The sequence below is a fragment of the Motacilla alba genome, unplaced genomic scaffold (genome assembly GCF_015832195.1).
Source record: "Motacilla alba alba isolate MOTALB_02 unplaced genomic scaffold, Motacilla_alba_V1.0_pri HiC_scaffold_31, whole genome shotgun sequence".
NCBI classification, from domain to species: Eukaryota; Metazoa; Chordata; class Aves; order Passeriformes; family Motacillidae; genus Motacilla; species Motacilla alba.
Genome location: NW_024037405.1, coordinates 1603032 through 1618382, shown reverse-complemented (window position 1 = coordinate 1618382; position 15351 = coordinate 1603032). Strand labels below are relative to the sequence as shown.

Below are 15351 nucleotides of genomic sequence, written 5' to 3'. Positions count from 1 at the left end.
AACAATCCAAAAACCAATATCCATATAAAACCACCCACCCACAATTAAATTTTGAAAAATATTTAAAAAATTTTTAGAGACTTTGGGTTGTTATTAAAGTTTAATTGCTTGGTTAAAATATATGAGCCATTATAATGGGGTTGGTTTTGTGTTTAGTGTATTTGTAATATGAATTGTTTTACTAAGGTGGGTTAGATTGTATGCTTGGTTTTTTAGATATTTTTTATCTAAAGTATATTGGTTATTGAGGTAATACCTTCAAAAGGTATTTTTTGGAATATAATTTGTTTATTTATATGTATTGGTAATGTTATAGCAATAGTTGTTGTTTTGCTTGAATCATTATTGGAGTATTGTAAGGAAGAGTTGAAATTATTCTATTTCATTTTTATTCTAATTTATTTCACTTTAAGTACAATCTATTAATTTATAATTTTATTGTAATTTGTTGAGAGAATAAGAAGGGATTTCAGAATATTTCTATGGGATTTAGGGTGTTTCTAGGTGGTTTTGGGGTGTTTCTATGGGATTTTGGGGCAGCTTGAAGGCATTTGAGGTGTTTTGGGGCAGCTTTAGGGTATTGAGGTGCAATTTCAAAGGATTTTGGGGATGTTTGGAGGGATTTGGGGTGTTTTGGGGTAGATTTTGGGTATTTAGCGGCAGGTTTGAGGCAGTTTTTCAGGATTTTGGGCTCTTTCCGGCAGGTTTCTTTTTTGGGGGTTTGGGGGTGTTTTGGTGGGGTTTGGGGTGTTCTGGGTCCCTTTTTGGCCACGGAGATCTGTGGAGGATCAGTAACGGGCCATCACGCCATGATCAGTGTGATCAAGTGCAGCTGATTTATTGCAAACAGCAAGCCATATTTATACTGTGTGCTGCTGTTCACGCCTCAAGCTAATACAGGATTGGTCAAATCCTTCTACGCACGCAGTTTAATATTTCAGTTAATTTTAGTCTTTCTTCTCCCTGCGTCTCGCTGCGGTTTTCTTGTCTGCCTTTGCATCCTGAACCGTGTGCTTTTCTGTCTCATGGGAAAAAACCATCCATCTTGACCAGGCACCCATGGGCAAACCTGGGCATTCCCTATATCCAAGGAGAGCTCCCAGACCAAAGCTGCCAGGACTGACAAGTCTGGCTGGCCTTGGCTTCCTGAGGGCTGGCCCTCATCTGCCTCTGAAACCCTGGGGCTCGGTGCTTTCCTTCCTAATAAAAAGAACTCTTCTTCCTGTCCAGGCACCCACAGCCAAAACTGAGATTCCACCTCCAAAATGCCCTCAGTGCAAGGACAGCCCCTAGACCAAAGGTGCCAGGAGAGACAGGTCTGGCTGGCTTGGCCTGAGGGTGGCCACCTCTCATCTTCTTCCAAAACACTTGGACTTTACTGTCCTATGGGAAAAAACCATCCATCTTGACCACGGCCAAAACTGGGATTCCACCTCCAAAACTCCGTACATCCAAGGATTGCTCCCAAGGGAAAGCTGCCAGGACAGACAGGTCTGGCTGCCCTTGGCCTGCTGCCCAAACACTGGGCCTCGGTGCTTTCCTTCCTATGGAAAAGAACCGTCCTTCTTATCTATGGAGAAACAGCCGGAATTGGGGTTCCGCCTCTCAAATTCCCCATATCCCAGGGTTGCTGCCAGGCAAAATCTGCCAGTACCATCAAGGCTGGCTGGCCTTGGCCTCTGGTGGCTGCCCCTGCAACACTGGGGCTGGGTTCTTTCCTTCCCATGGAGATCCCTGTGACACTGTGGGGACCTCATGGAACCCAGGGGATCCTTGTGGCACCTCTGGAGCCCATGGAACCAAGGGGATCCTTGTGGCACCTCTGGAGCCCATGGAACCAAGGGGATCCTTGTGGCACCTCTGGAGCCCATGGAGCCAAGGGGCCATGGTGACACAGCGGGGCTTCATGGACCCAGAGACCAGTATGGCTCTGTGGGGCCTGATGGAACCATGGAGACCATTCCCACCCTTCAGGGCCTCGAGTCACCAAGGGGCCATTATGACACCTCAGGGCCTCATGGCAGCAAGGGACCATTGGGACACTGTGGGGCCCCATGGAGCCCAGGGAAGATGGACCAGGTCTGGCTGGCTTGGCCTCCCAGGGGCCACCTGACAGGTCTGGCTGATCTTGGGATGTTGTCCTAGTTTAGGGCAAATTTGGAAGAAAACCTGCAAAAGGAGGCGCCTCCAGAAAGCAAACCCACACAGCCCCTCCCCCCAATGGGTTCGGGAAGGATTCCACGGAGAGAAGTGGAAAGAACCTGTTTATTTAACAGGCACAGCAGCCCCCAGCACACAGCATGAACAATACCGGATGATAACACTCCTTCACCACTCTGAAAAGGATGACAAATTTAGAAAGTCTCTCTTGGGGGGTGGTTGCTCTGTTGTCAGTCCCTCCGGCGCTGGGGATGGCTGCTGCAAGCCACGAGGTGCAAACTCTTGGTGTTTCCAGGTCCCAGTCCAGAGCAGGTTCAAGTAGTTCCAAAAAGGGAAAGGAAAAAAAAAAACCAGTCCAGAGAAAAAGATTTGGACTGCTCAGCTAAACTAACTAATGAGCAGAAGCAAAAGCAAAAGCAAGAGCGAAGTAGGAGCAAGCAGAAGCCAGAGCAAGAGCAAAGCAAAAAGCCCAGCAAAAAGCAAAAGCCGCGCTATGCACACCCTGTCTCTGTGTCCCGCCAGCCGTGGGGGAGCGGGCTGATAACAAAACCCAAAACAAAACATTCGCTCTTCAGAGCCAGTCTTGAAGACACAGAACAGAATATCCAGCACAAACAGAACACACAAATGGGGATACAAGCATCCTAACGTCACCCTAGGACAGAGACAAATCACATAACCAGTTACCATCATTATGCCCCTGCTCTTCTTAAAGCACCTTCTGAAGCTCAAAAATTAGAAATTCTTGGTTCTTTAGCCATAGAATTTTGTGCTGAATTTCAGTGCCAGGGAGATCCACAATTAAATGGTATGCCCCATCATCCTGTGTACAGAAACTCACGTTTGTAGTGCAATTGTACAACCCCAGCGTCCCCTAAAAGTGAAATTGCTGACCTAGGTGAGTCCTCACAGCAATTGCCAAAAACCTACCAAGAGAAAACATAGAAAAAGAAGATTTGCCCATCATTATAAAGAAAATTGCAAAAACCAATTTCAATCCCTGGGGCCCTGCAAAATGAATTCCATCAGCTTCATTTCTACCTCAAATTATTTCTAGTAAAGCATTAAAACTCTTCTACCAATTAGGGTGTTAGGTGAGTAAAGAAGGCAATACTATTTCCATTACAAGCAGTGACACAGCGACAGATGTTAGTGCTGTTCAAACATACAACCTCACAAAACAGAACCACTGTGGCTGCAGCTCTCTCCAGAGAGAGCAGCAGGCACAACTTTCCCAGGATCTTCCTGGGCCAGGCTGTGAGAAGATCAGAGAAAAGAATGAGAAACAATTCTTATCTCCACTTGCTGCACCTGTTGTTGTGCACATGTGGAATGTGTTAGGCAGATTTGTTTGCCAAAGGGTGATTTCTTAACTGGACACTGGATGGTGTTTGGATGGATTGAGCAATTAGGTCCAAGCTCTGTCGCACTGTCTGTAAGAAGATGAGTTTCTTAAGTACAGTATAGTGTAGTGTAGTGTAGTACAGTATGCTATAGTAGAATAAAGGGGTGGATCAGCCTTCTGCAATCATGGAGTCAGTGCTAATTATTACCCGGCTGGGGGCCTGCGGCGACAGAACTGCCATCAAATTTCTTTACAAGCACATAGACATAGTTGTGAAGATTTTGAGAGGCTGTGTTATATGAACTTATCTGACCATTCAGTGTCCAGCCACAAACAACTTCAAAAACGGAGAGATTTGACAAATCAAATTAAAACAAATGATAGGTCACAGTTAGACGACTTGTTTGAAGGATTGAGTTTTACTCCTTATCTCAAAGAGCTTTACAAAATAAGTTTACATGCATTGATTCTTATCATAACAGTGTCAGTGATAGTACCTTATGTACTTCACTCTATGCAACAAATGATGACCAAGACCATCAAAGAAGTTTTTTCTGTCCAAGAGAGAGGGGGAAATGTGCAAAATGGATTTGTAGAAAGTTCTCAGGGCCGGACTGAAGAGCCACACTGTATGCATCTGTATGCAAAACTTGAGATCAGAAATGCTGACTTAGAAATGCCATGGAATACGACAGATATTGTTAAGAGAGAAACAGAGCTAGAAAAAAGCTTCCAAAATGGCCTTACAAATAAGACTAGATACTTTAGAGAAATAGAACTAGGAAAGATGCACTGTAGTAGGACCTGTGAGGGGTAGTTTTAGATGATTGGCTTTCAGGCATCTACAGCATGGTGTGGCAAAAAGCTGATAGCCAAGAAATGCTTATGGTGTTTTGTAATTAAGAAATAGTCAGCTTCTGATTGTGATAGCGTGAATTATACCATCTGTATTGTCTCACCCTTCTCATGAGACTGAAAATGGAATAAAAGTTTTTAAAACGCCTCTCAGTTACCCCATCTCTGGCTCAGTAAAGGGTATTGTCCGACACGCCTCCAGTGGCATGCCCATGAACAGAGGGAAGCCATCAGTAAGTGCTTGCCCTGAGAAGAATGGAATGAGGCTGGACTCTGAAGGAAGTCCTTCATAGCCTGAGGGACGAGCTCCGAGCCCGACAGAGCCTGGGCCTGGGGCAGCCCCGGATCGGATCTCTTAGGAGCAGAGTGGGGATTTGCCCCCCAGGCCTCATCTGCTCCCCCAGGGACACATGGTGAACACACACACACAGAAGATGGCTCAGCCCTGTTGCTGCTCCCTGAGTGTCATAGTTGGGTCCCTCTAAAGGCATGCAGGGGCTTTGAGTCCCCTCTGTGCTGTGCAGGGGGCTGGGGACACCCAAAAGTTGTGCAGGGAATTAGGGAATCTCCAAAGGTGTGCAGGGGCCGAGGGACACCTGTAAATTGAGCAGGGGTCGGGGGTCTCTTGTGAGGCACACAGGGGGATTTGAGGGTGGCTGAGGACAGCCATGGTTTGTGCAGTGCGTTTGGGTGTCCCCTAAAGCATGCAGCTACCCTGATGGCCTGTGTTGCGTTCTTTTTGTAAGCTATGGCAACAAGTCCTTCACTTTTTAAATACAGGCCAAAGGCCAGCACAGCGCACAGCAGGGACTTGGTGTCAGTGTGGCAGGGCTGCTGCTGCCTGTAATAGTGGGAATCACCAACCTGAGTTGAATTTTGGACTTGACATTGCTGTTGCATGTAGAACCATGAAATGTCTCATTTGTCCAATGCCATATAACACAGTTCTTGTGAAAAAAATTCTACTTCAGAGAGCTGCCGGGAGGGACATACTCTCCTCACTGGAACGGAACCTCTTGAGATCCATTCCCAAAACATCCTGTCCCAGCCTTGAGGTCACAGCAGGGCTCTTGGGTCACAGCAGGCTCAGGGCTCACAGCAGGCTGAGGTCACAGCAGGCTCTGAGGTCACAGAGCTCCCAGAGCCCCGTGGTTGCACAGCACCACAACGACCGAGCAGGCAGCCCTTGAGCACAGCTGTTGCGGCAGCGGCGGCGGTGGCAGCAGCGGTGCTGACATTGGGACAGCGGCGTCAGGACAGCGGCGGCAGCGAGAGCCGCGGGACTGGCCCAGGGCAAGGCACCATGGCCCTTGCTCTGCGCCTCTTCCTCCTGCTCCTCCTGGCCGTGGCCCTGCCTGCCAGGGCGGCCCAGGCTGCTCCGCTGCAAGCGCGGGGAGCAGGTGAGCCGGCAGCCTGGCTGCCCTTGCCCGGGACAGCGCTCCCTGCTCCCTGGGAAGTGCTGGGCATGGCTTTCCCCAGGGCTTTAGGGAGGATTTCCTCTGGGGGAGGGAAAGAGCCCCCACGGGCCCTGGGCTGTTCCCCCACGTCACCAGGGATGTTGCACAGGGCCTGCACAGAGGGTGGAGAGTGACCCGGAGCCAGCCCAGAGCTCCCCAGGCCCCTGTGCAGCTTTGGCCTTGTCCATTCACATCTGGCTCCCACGGCCTTACCTGACCCCCTTGCAGCGCCCATTTCCCAGAGGCAGAAGGGGATCCCAGCACACCATGGAAATGGTTCTAACCACTGCTTCCCTCTAGATTGGCATCGCAGCTTGCATCATCTTGATGCCCGATTGGATGACGGCTTGAAAATGTTGGAGAATGCTGGAGGCAAGTTTTCTGTGTGCCTTTCCTGAGAGAATAATCCGTGTCCATGTAGCAAGAGCTCACTCATGAGCCATTTCTTTAATATAATCTCATGGCTGAAGGAATCTGGAAACCTTCCCCTGCTCCCTTCTGGAGCCCTAAATGATCCCACAGGATTGCTGTCAGTGGGAGGAAGGAGCATTTAGCTGTGCATCCTCCTCCCATGGGCAATGCCAGTGTGTCCTTCCGTGTGCTCTGTGCAGCCAGGCAGAAGAGCAGAGAGGGAAGGGGCCGGGCCCAGGGCTGTGCCCCGGGGCTGAGCCTTGCATGCAGCCTGAGAATCTCCTCCAGTGCCACGGGAGCTGTTCTGTCTTGCCTTTCTTTGCAGCTGAACCTGTTGGTGAAGGCAATCCAGCTTCTAAACCCATGTCCGTGAATGAGCCTCTGGGCGATGCTGAGAGTAGGTCAAGGTCTTTCACCCTGGGAGAGATGCCAGCCCAAAACTCAGCCAGGAGGGCAGAGATGACAGAAGCCTCTCTGGCTCTTGAGTTACAGGTGTGTCTGCAGGGAGGACTTTTCCAGCTTCCTTGCTTGTTAGTGCCCGCAAGCCCAGCTCCCATCGCAGGGGTGAGTAGTGTGTCCCTGCTGACCCCAGAGGCTGAGCCCTGCTTTTGTGGCATCCATTCCTGGGAAATGGAACTGTTTTGCTCTAAGGACCTCCGACGGGAAAGAACAAAGCCACAGGACACAAGCAACCCCATGAGCCATCTGAAAACATGAGGCTAATGCTGAAGGAAATGCTGCAGGCACGACAAGGTGGGTGCATTTCCCTCTGCCTTCCCCTGGGACTCAGCAGCCGGGGGCTTTGGCTGCACATCTGGACACGCCGTGCCCGGCACAGCGGGAAGGGATCCATGGCAGCCTGGCTGCCCCACTGCTGCTTTCACGGCCTGCAGGGCTGTTTCCCAACCTGGCCTGGCTGCAGCTTCTGGCCAGCCTCTGCAGGAAGGCATTTGACATCAGCTGACAGGCAGCCCAAACTGCACCAGAGGCCATGCGCAGCCCAAGATGCCCTGCGTTTTCCCCGTCTCCGGGCAGATCAGGAGGGGTGGTGGTTTGGAAAAGGCAGAGCTCTGGCCCACCTTCAAAGCTTGGATAACTTCCAAAACCTCATGAATGTCTTTAAGAAGAAGGGCCTCCTGAAGATGCCACCTTCCCATTGGGGAACAGCCCCACCTGAGGCAGCTCTCCCTTTCTCTCTCTCCAGAGATGGAAGGAGGAGAGGCTGTGCTGAAGGCTGAGATTCCCGGAGGAAGCAGTGGCTCATTGGCAGCCTCTGCTGCAGGAAGGGAGGCCATGCCAGGCACAGTCCCAGGAGGTAATTGCTGTGCCTCTGGGCCTGAGCCCTGCTGAGCCTTGAGCTGCCCTCTCTGCAGCTTGGCAGTGCGGGCACAGCCCGGACAAGAGCGGCACAGCCCAGAGGAATCATCCCAAGCAGGCTCAGGGCACTCGGGTTCTGAGCAGTCCTGCTGGGCTCCCTCCATGGGAGACACGTCCCGAAACCTGGGAGCGACTGCACGGGGTGCCCGAGGTGGGGAAAGGGCAGAGGGGGAGAGCAAGGCTCCAGTGTGTCCTGAGAGGGTCTGGCCATGTGCCCCTGGGCTGGGGGAGCTGTCCCAGGGGAAAGAGGGTTGGAGAGAAAGAGGAAGGTAGAAAGGGAAAAGGGAGAGAGGGTAGGAGGGATGGAGGGATAGAAGGATGGTTGTGGCACTGCCTGCTGCACTTTTCCCCAGGGGATTAGCGAGGATTTACTGTGTGGGAGTGAGAGAACCTAATGCCCCCTGAGCTGTTCCAGCCACCTCTCCAGGGATGTCGCACAGGGCCTGCACAGAAGGTGGAGAGTGACCCGGAGCCAGCCCAGAGCTCCCCAGGCCCCTGTGCAGCTTTGGCCTTGTCCACTGACATCTGGCTCCCACGGCCTTCCCCGCCTCCCTTGCAGTGCCCATTTCCCAGAGGCAGAAGGGGATCCCAGCACACCCCGAAAAATGTTCTCATCTGTGCTCCGTTCTAGATGAGGTTCCTGGGAAGGCTTCTCCATTCGATTGGCTGCGTAAAGTTTTGAAGCCTTCTGGGCCTCCTTCAGGTATGTTCTGACTGTCCCACCAAGCAGTAATCATGGACATTGACTGGCAGCAAGAAGGTGACAGAATCTTCTCTGGCTCTTGACCTACAGGTGTGTCTGCAGAGAGGACATTTCCTGCACCTTTTCTGGTTGCTGCACACAAGCCCAGCTCCCATCGCAGGGGTGAGTAGTGTATCCATGTGGACCCCAGAGGCTGAGCACTGCTTTTGTGGGATCCATTCATGGAAAATGGAACTACTTTCTGTTAAGGTCCTCTGAGAGGGAAGAACAAATGTAAAAGACAGAAGATATCGCTTGAGTCAAACAACATCTTGAAACAAATAGTGGAGGAACTGCACAAGGGGAATGGTGAGAGCATTTCCCTCAGCCTTCCGCTGGGACTCAGCAGCCGGGGGCTTTGGCTGCACATCTGGACACGCCGTGCCCGGCACGGCAGGAAGGGATCCATGGCAGCCTGGCTGCCCTGCTGCTGCTTTCACGGCCTGCAGGGCTGTTTCCCAGCCTGGCCTGGCTGCAGCTTCTGGCCAGCCTCTGCAGGAAGGCATTTGGCATCAGCTGACAGCCAGCCCAAACTGCAACAGACCCTGAGATCCCCCACATTACCCTGATCTCCAGATTAGGAAAGGGTGGTGGTTTGGAGGAGAGTGTGCTCTGACCTAGCCCCAATAACCTGGGCATTTTCCTGGTCCATATCTTTAACAAATATTGCCTCCCGTAGATGCCATCCCCCAAATGGGGAACAGTTCCATCTGATCCAGGTGTCTCCCTTCCTTTCTCAAGAGATGGACATGGAGGTTCTGTGGAAGGCGGCATTTCCGGAAAGAAGCAGTCGCTCCCGGGTGCCAGCCCCTGCTTCAGGAAGGAAGGCGATGCCATGCAGGAGCACAGACTTGGGCACAGGAGGTAACTGCTGTGCCGGGCTCAGCCCTCAGCGGGGCTGTGTGGCAGCAGCTCTTCCCCCAGGGCCTGCCCTCGCACGGCCCGGCAGCAGCCAAAGCTGGAGGCGCCTCTGGAGCTCGTTGCCAGCCCCGGGGAAACGGGACTCGTGCACCATCGTCCCTCCCGCTGCAGCTGCTCCGGAGCTGGCCCTGAGTGCCCAGAGGCCCAAGGCACAGGAGCAGCCCCGAGCGGGAGCCCTGCCGCCAGCCCAGGGCCAGAGCCAGCGCTGGCACACAATGGAAACAGTTCTCATCTTGGTTTGCTTCCAGACTGGGATACTGGGAAGCCTTCTCCATTAGCCTGGCAGTATGAAGTTTTGAAGCCCTCTGGGGTTTCTGTAGGTATGTTCTCACTGGCCCACCAAAGCGTAATCACTGACAATGTGCCAAGAAGCAGGTGACAGAAGCGTCCGTGACTGTTGAGTTACAGGTGTGCCTGCAGGGAAAACTTCTCCAGCGCCTGGTCTGGATGCTGTGCACAAGCCCAGCTCCCATGGCAGGGGTGAGTAGTGTGTCCCTGCTGACCCCACAGGCTGAGCCCTGCTTTTGTGGCATCCATTCCTGGGAAATGGAACTACTTTCTCTTAAGGTCCTCCAAAAGGAAAGCCCAAAGACACAGCAGACAAAAAATCCCAGAAGCCATATGAAGTTCTTTGGCAAATGCTGAAGGAAATGCTGCAGACAGGGCAAGGTGTGTGCATTTCCCTCTGCCTTCCGCTGGGACTCAGCAGCCGGGGGCTTTGGCTGCACATCTGGACACGCCGTGCCCGGCACGGTGGGAAAGGATCCATGGCAGCCTGGCTGCTCTGCTGCTGCTTTCACGGCCTGCAGGGCTGTTTCCCAGCCTGGCCTGGCTGCAGCTTCTCGCCAGCCTCTGCAGGAAGGCATTTGGCACCAGCTGACAGCCAGCCCATATTTCACCATGGGCCATGCGCACCCTGAGATGCCCTGCGTTTTCCTGGTCCCTTAGTAGAGAAGGAAGCGCAGCTGCTTGCAGAATGGAGTGCTCTGGCCCAGTCCCAGGAGCCTGGGCCTTTTCCTGATCCTTATCCATGTCTTTGAGAAGCATGGCCTCCTTTCCAAATGGGAAACAGTCCCACCTGATCCAGCTGTTTCTTTTCCATTCTCCAGAAGTGGATGAAGAGGCTGTGTTGGAGGTGGTGTTTCCCGGAGGAGGCAGTGGCTCATTGGCAGCCTCTGCTGCAGGAAGGGAGGCCATGCCAGGCACAGTCACAGGAGGTAATTGCTGTGCCTCTGGGCCTGAGCCCTGCTGAGCCTTGAGCTGCCCTCTCTGCGGCTTGGCAGTGCGGGCACAGCCCGGACAAGAGCGGCACAGCCCAGAGGAATCATCCCGAGCAGGCTCAGGGCACTCGGGTTCTGAGCAGTCCTGCTGGGCTCCCCTCCGTGGGAGACACGTCCCGAAACCTGGGAGCGACTGCACGGGGTGCCCGAGGTGGGGAAAGGGCAGAGGGGGAGAGCAAGGCTCCAGTGTGTCCTGAGAGGGCCTGGCTGTTTGCACTTGGGAACTGGGCGGTGTCCCAGCAGAAGGAGGGCAGGAGGGATAGAGGGGAGGCAGGGATAGCTGTGGCACTGCATGCTGCAGTTTTCCTCTGGCCTTTAGTGAGGATTTCCTCTGCGTGTGAGGGAAGGAGCCCCCAGGGCCGTGTGCTGCTTCAGCCTCCCCTCCAGGGATGTTGCACAGGGCCTGCAGAGGGTGGAGAGTGACCCGGAGGCAGCCCAGAGCTCCCCAGGCCCCTGTGCAGTTTGGCCTTGTCCATTCACATCTGGCTCCCACGGCCTTACCTGACCCCCTTGCAGCGCCCATTTCCCAGAGGCAGAAGGGGATGCCAGCACACCAAGGAAATGGTTCTCATCTGTGCTACCTTCTAGATTGGGATCATGACTTGGATTATTTGGAAGCCCTGCTGGAAGATGGCCTGAAATTCCTGGAAAATGCTGGAGGCAAGTTCTCAGTGTGCCTTTCCTGAGAGAATTATAAGTTTCAATGTGCCAAGAGCTCACTCCTCTGCGATTTCCCTTAACATTTTCTAAGGATTGAAGGAATCTGGAAACCTTCCCCTGCTCCCTTCTGGAGCCCTGAATGATCCCACAGGATTGCTGTCAGTGGGAGGAAGGAACATTTAGCTGTCTATTCTCCTCCCATGGGCAATGCCAGTGTGTCCTTCCGTGTGCTCTGTGCAGCCATGGAGAAGAGCAGAGAGGGAAGGGGCCGGGCCCAGGGCTGTGCACCGGGGCTGAGCCTTGCGTGCAGCCTGAGAATCTCCTACAGTGCCACGGGAGCTCTTCTGTCTTGCCTTTCTTTGCAGCTGAACCTGTTGGTGAAGGTGGTGCAGCTTCCCAACCCACGTCCAGGACTGAGCCTCTGGGAGCTGCTGAGGGTCGGTCAAGGCCTTTCCCCCAGGGAGAGCTGCCAGCTCAGAGCCCAAAGCTCGGCCAGGGGGACATCGCTGCAGGTGCCAGGACAGAACCATGCACATGGGTGCCCTCACCCTGCATGGTGCCCTCACCTCTCCTGCGGCTCAGTGCTGCCCGTGCAGATCACCAGAGGTGACAGAAGCTTCTGTGGCCATTCAGTTACAGATGTGCCTGCAGGGAAGACTTCTCCAGCACCTGGCCTGGATGCTCGGCACCAACCCAGCTCCCATCACAGGGGTGAGTAGTGTGTCCCTGCTGACCCCACAGGCTGAGCACTGCTTTTGTGGCATCCATTCCTGGGAAATGGAACTACTTTCTCTTAAGGTCCTCCAAAAGGAAAGTCCCAACATTCAGGAGCCAAAAAATCTCTTGACTCCAATGACTTCCTGAGACAAACAGAGAAGGAAGCACAGGCAGGACAAGGTGGGTGCATTTCCCTCTGCCTTCCGCTGGGACTCAGCAGCCGGGGGCTTTGGCTGCACATCTGGACACGCCGTGCCCGGCACGGAGGGAAGGGATCCATGGCAGCCTGGCTGCCCCGCTGCTGCTTTCACGGCCTGCAGGGCTGTTTCCCAGCCTGGCCTGGCTGCAGCTTCTGGCCAGCCTCTGCAGGAAGGCATTTGGCATCAGCTGACAGCCAGCCCAAACTGCACAACGGGCATGAGATGCCCTGCAATTTCCCGGTCCCCAGGCACATCCTGAGGGGTGGCTGCTTGGAGAAGGGTGGGCCACAGCCAGCCCAAAGGGCCTGGGGGGTCAGGATTTTCCTGATCCTTATGCATGACTTGGACAAGTATTGCCTCATGGAGAGGCCACCTGCCCGATGTGCAGTGTTCCCATCTGATCCAGCTGTGCCTCTTCCTTTCTCAAGGGATGGACAAAGAGGCCCTATGGAAGGCGGCATTTCCTGCAGGAAGGGAGGCCATGCCAGGCACAGTCCCAGGAGGTAATTGCTGTGCCTCTGGGCCTGAGCCCTGCTGAGCCTTGAGCTGCCCTCTCTGCGGCTTGGCAGTGCGGGCACAGCCCGGACAAGAGCGGCACAGCCCAGAGGAATCATCCCGAGCAGGCTCAGGGCACTCGGGTTCTGAGCAGTCCTGCTGGGCTCCCTCCGTGGGAGACATGTCCCGAAACCTGGGAGCGACTGCACGGGGTGCCCGAGGTGGGGAAAGGGCAGAGGGGGAGAGCAAGGCTCCAGTGTGTCCTGAGAGGGCCTGGCCATGTGCCCTTGGGCTGGGGGAGCTGTTCCATGGTCAGGTGGGCCAGCAGGAGGGAGGGACGGAGGTTGGGAGGGGTAGCTGTGGCACTGCCTGCTGCAGATTTCCCCAAGCTTCTAGTGAGGGTTTCCTGTGTGGGAGTGAGAGAGCCCCCATGGGCCCTGGGCTGCTCCAGCTGCCCCTCCAGGGATGTTGCACAGGGCCTGCAAAGAGTCTGGAGAGTGAGCAGGAGCCACAGGCTCCCACAGCCTTACCCCACCCCCTTGCAGTGCCCAGTTCCCTACGGCAGATGGGGATCCCAGCACACCATGGAAATGGTTCTGTGGGATCTGTGCTCTCTTCTAGATTGGGATCAAGCCTTGGATTATTTGGAAGTGCTGGTGAATGGTGGTTTGAAGACATTGCCAGATGTTGGAGGCAAGTTCTCAATGTACATTCCCTGACAGAATAATCAGTGTCTGTGTGGCAAGAGCTCACTCATGTGGCAGTTCCCTTAACCTGAAGGTTGATCAGTTCTGGAAACCTTGCCCTGCTCCCTTCTGCAGCCCTGAGGGATCCCACAGCATCGCTGTCAGTGGGAGGAAGGAGCATTTAGCTGTCCATCTTCCTCCCGTGTGCAATGGCAGTGTGTCCTTCCGTGTGCTCTGTGCAGCCAGGCAGAAGAGCAGAGAGGGAAGGGGCCGGGCCCAGGGCTGTGCCCCGGGGCTGTGCCATTCACAGCTCCTTTGCTGGCCCCAGGGAGCCTGAGCTGCTCCCGCTGCCACTGCCAAGGCCTGGCCCTGCCTGGGCTGGGTTTAGAGTTGCTGGCTCCTTCCATCCTAGTGTGGGGCCACTGCAGGCACGTGGTCCCCCTGCCCCTGCTCCGGAGTGGAAGGCAGAGCTGAGGGAGTGCCTTGGAGGGCACCAATCACCCAGGTGCACTCCCTGCCACTCGGGTCTGAAGGAGAATCGTCAGCAGTGACACAGGAGCTCTTCTGTCCTGCCTTTCTCTGCAGCTGAAGAACCTGTTGGTGAAGGTGATGTGGCTTCCCAACCCACGTTCAGGATTGAGCCTCTGGGAGATGCTGAGGGTAGGTCAAGGCCTTTCCCCCAGGAGAGCTGCCAGCTCAGTGCCCAAAGCTTGACCAGGGGGGCATCGCTGCAGGTGCCAGGACAGAGCCATGCCCGTGTGCTCCCTCGCCCTGCATGATCCCGTCACAACTTCTGCTCAGCACTGGCAGCTGTTTGGAGGGGGGGTGGGCCCTGGCCCCCAAAGCCCAGATGTTTTGTGGAACTTTTCCCCATTTTTGAGAAACATGACGCCTGAAGATGCCAGCAACGAAAAGGGGAATTGTTCCATCTGATCCAGCTCTTCTTTTTTGATTCTCAAGTGATGGACCAACAGGCAGGACAGAAGGAGATGTTTCCCCAAAGAAGCAGTGGCCCATTGGCAGCCCCTGCTGCAGGAAGGAAGGCGATGCCAGGCAGGGGCACAGGCGCAGGAGGTAATTGCTGCGCCGGGCTCAGCCCTCAGCGGGGCTGTGTGGCAGCAGCTCTTCCCCCAGGGCCTGCCCTTGCACAGCCCGGCAGCAGCCAAAGCTGGAGGCGCCTCTGGAGGGTTGGAGGCCTCTGGAGCTCGTTGCCAGCCTCAGGGGAAACGGGACTCGTGCACCATCGTCCCTCCCGCTGCAGCTGCTCCGGAGCTGGCCCTGGGTGCCCAGAGGCCCAAGGCACAGGAGCGGCCCTGAGCGGGAGCCCTGCTGCCAGCCCAGGGCCAGAGCCAGCCCTGGCTCCCGACTGGGCAGGGGCTGCACTGGGTCCTGACTCTGTCCCCTGGGGCTGGGCGAGCTGTCACGGGCCAGGGAGGGCCAGGGCTGGCAGTGGCTGCTCAGGGATGGCTTTGGCCCGTGTCCCTCAAAGCAGCGACTGCCCAAGCAGCTGCGCTGCCCCCGGGCTCTGCTCCCGGCCTGCTGGGCTTTGCTGGGTGGCACAGCCTGAGCCAAGGGGCGGCAAGGTGCCTGCAGGCCCCAGCTCTGGGGCAAACAGAGAACGCCCTGCCCGTATGCACCGTGCTGCCAGCTCAGCAGTGCAGCACAGCGTGGGCTCACGCTCCCCATTGCTCCCACAGATGCAGATGGAACCACAACACGTCTTCCCCATTCCCAGGAGGGCATCAGAAAGGCTATCTTTGAGGGAACAGGCTCCTGGCTAGGGTTAATAGTAGCCCTGCTTTGTTTGGAGTTTATCATCATGCTGTGCTGCTTTGGAATCTGGTATTCCTGGAGGGGAAAACAGTGAGTGTTTTGTTGCTCTCCCCCTCAAACAACTTCTTTTGAAAGTCTAAGGTAGACAGGAAACATTCCCAGGGAAGCTGCAGTGGAGTTGTGGCCAGTCTGTGACTGTCCAACTAACTCTGCTGAGGGTTCTGCTGCTGCCCTGTGCTTTCTTTGGCCTCGTAATTGCTGGGCCTTGTCCT

The 15351-nt window shown here is 54.8% G+C and overlaps 2 protein-coding genes across 2 annotated transcripts in view; one reads left to right on the top strand and one right to left on the bottom strand.

Annotated features, from left to right (window-relative positions):
- The window catches only part of LOC119696487, a 1710157-nt gene that overhangs the window by 702586 nt on the left and 992220 nt on the right, over window positions 1–15351 (top strand).
- The window catches only part of LOC119696488, a 1499846-nt gene that overhangs the window by 519695 nt on the left and 964800 nt on the right, over window positions 1–15351 (bottom strand).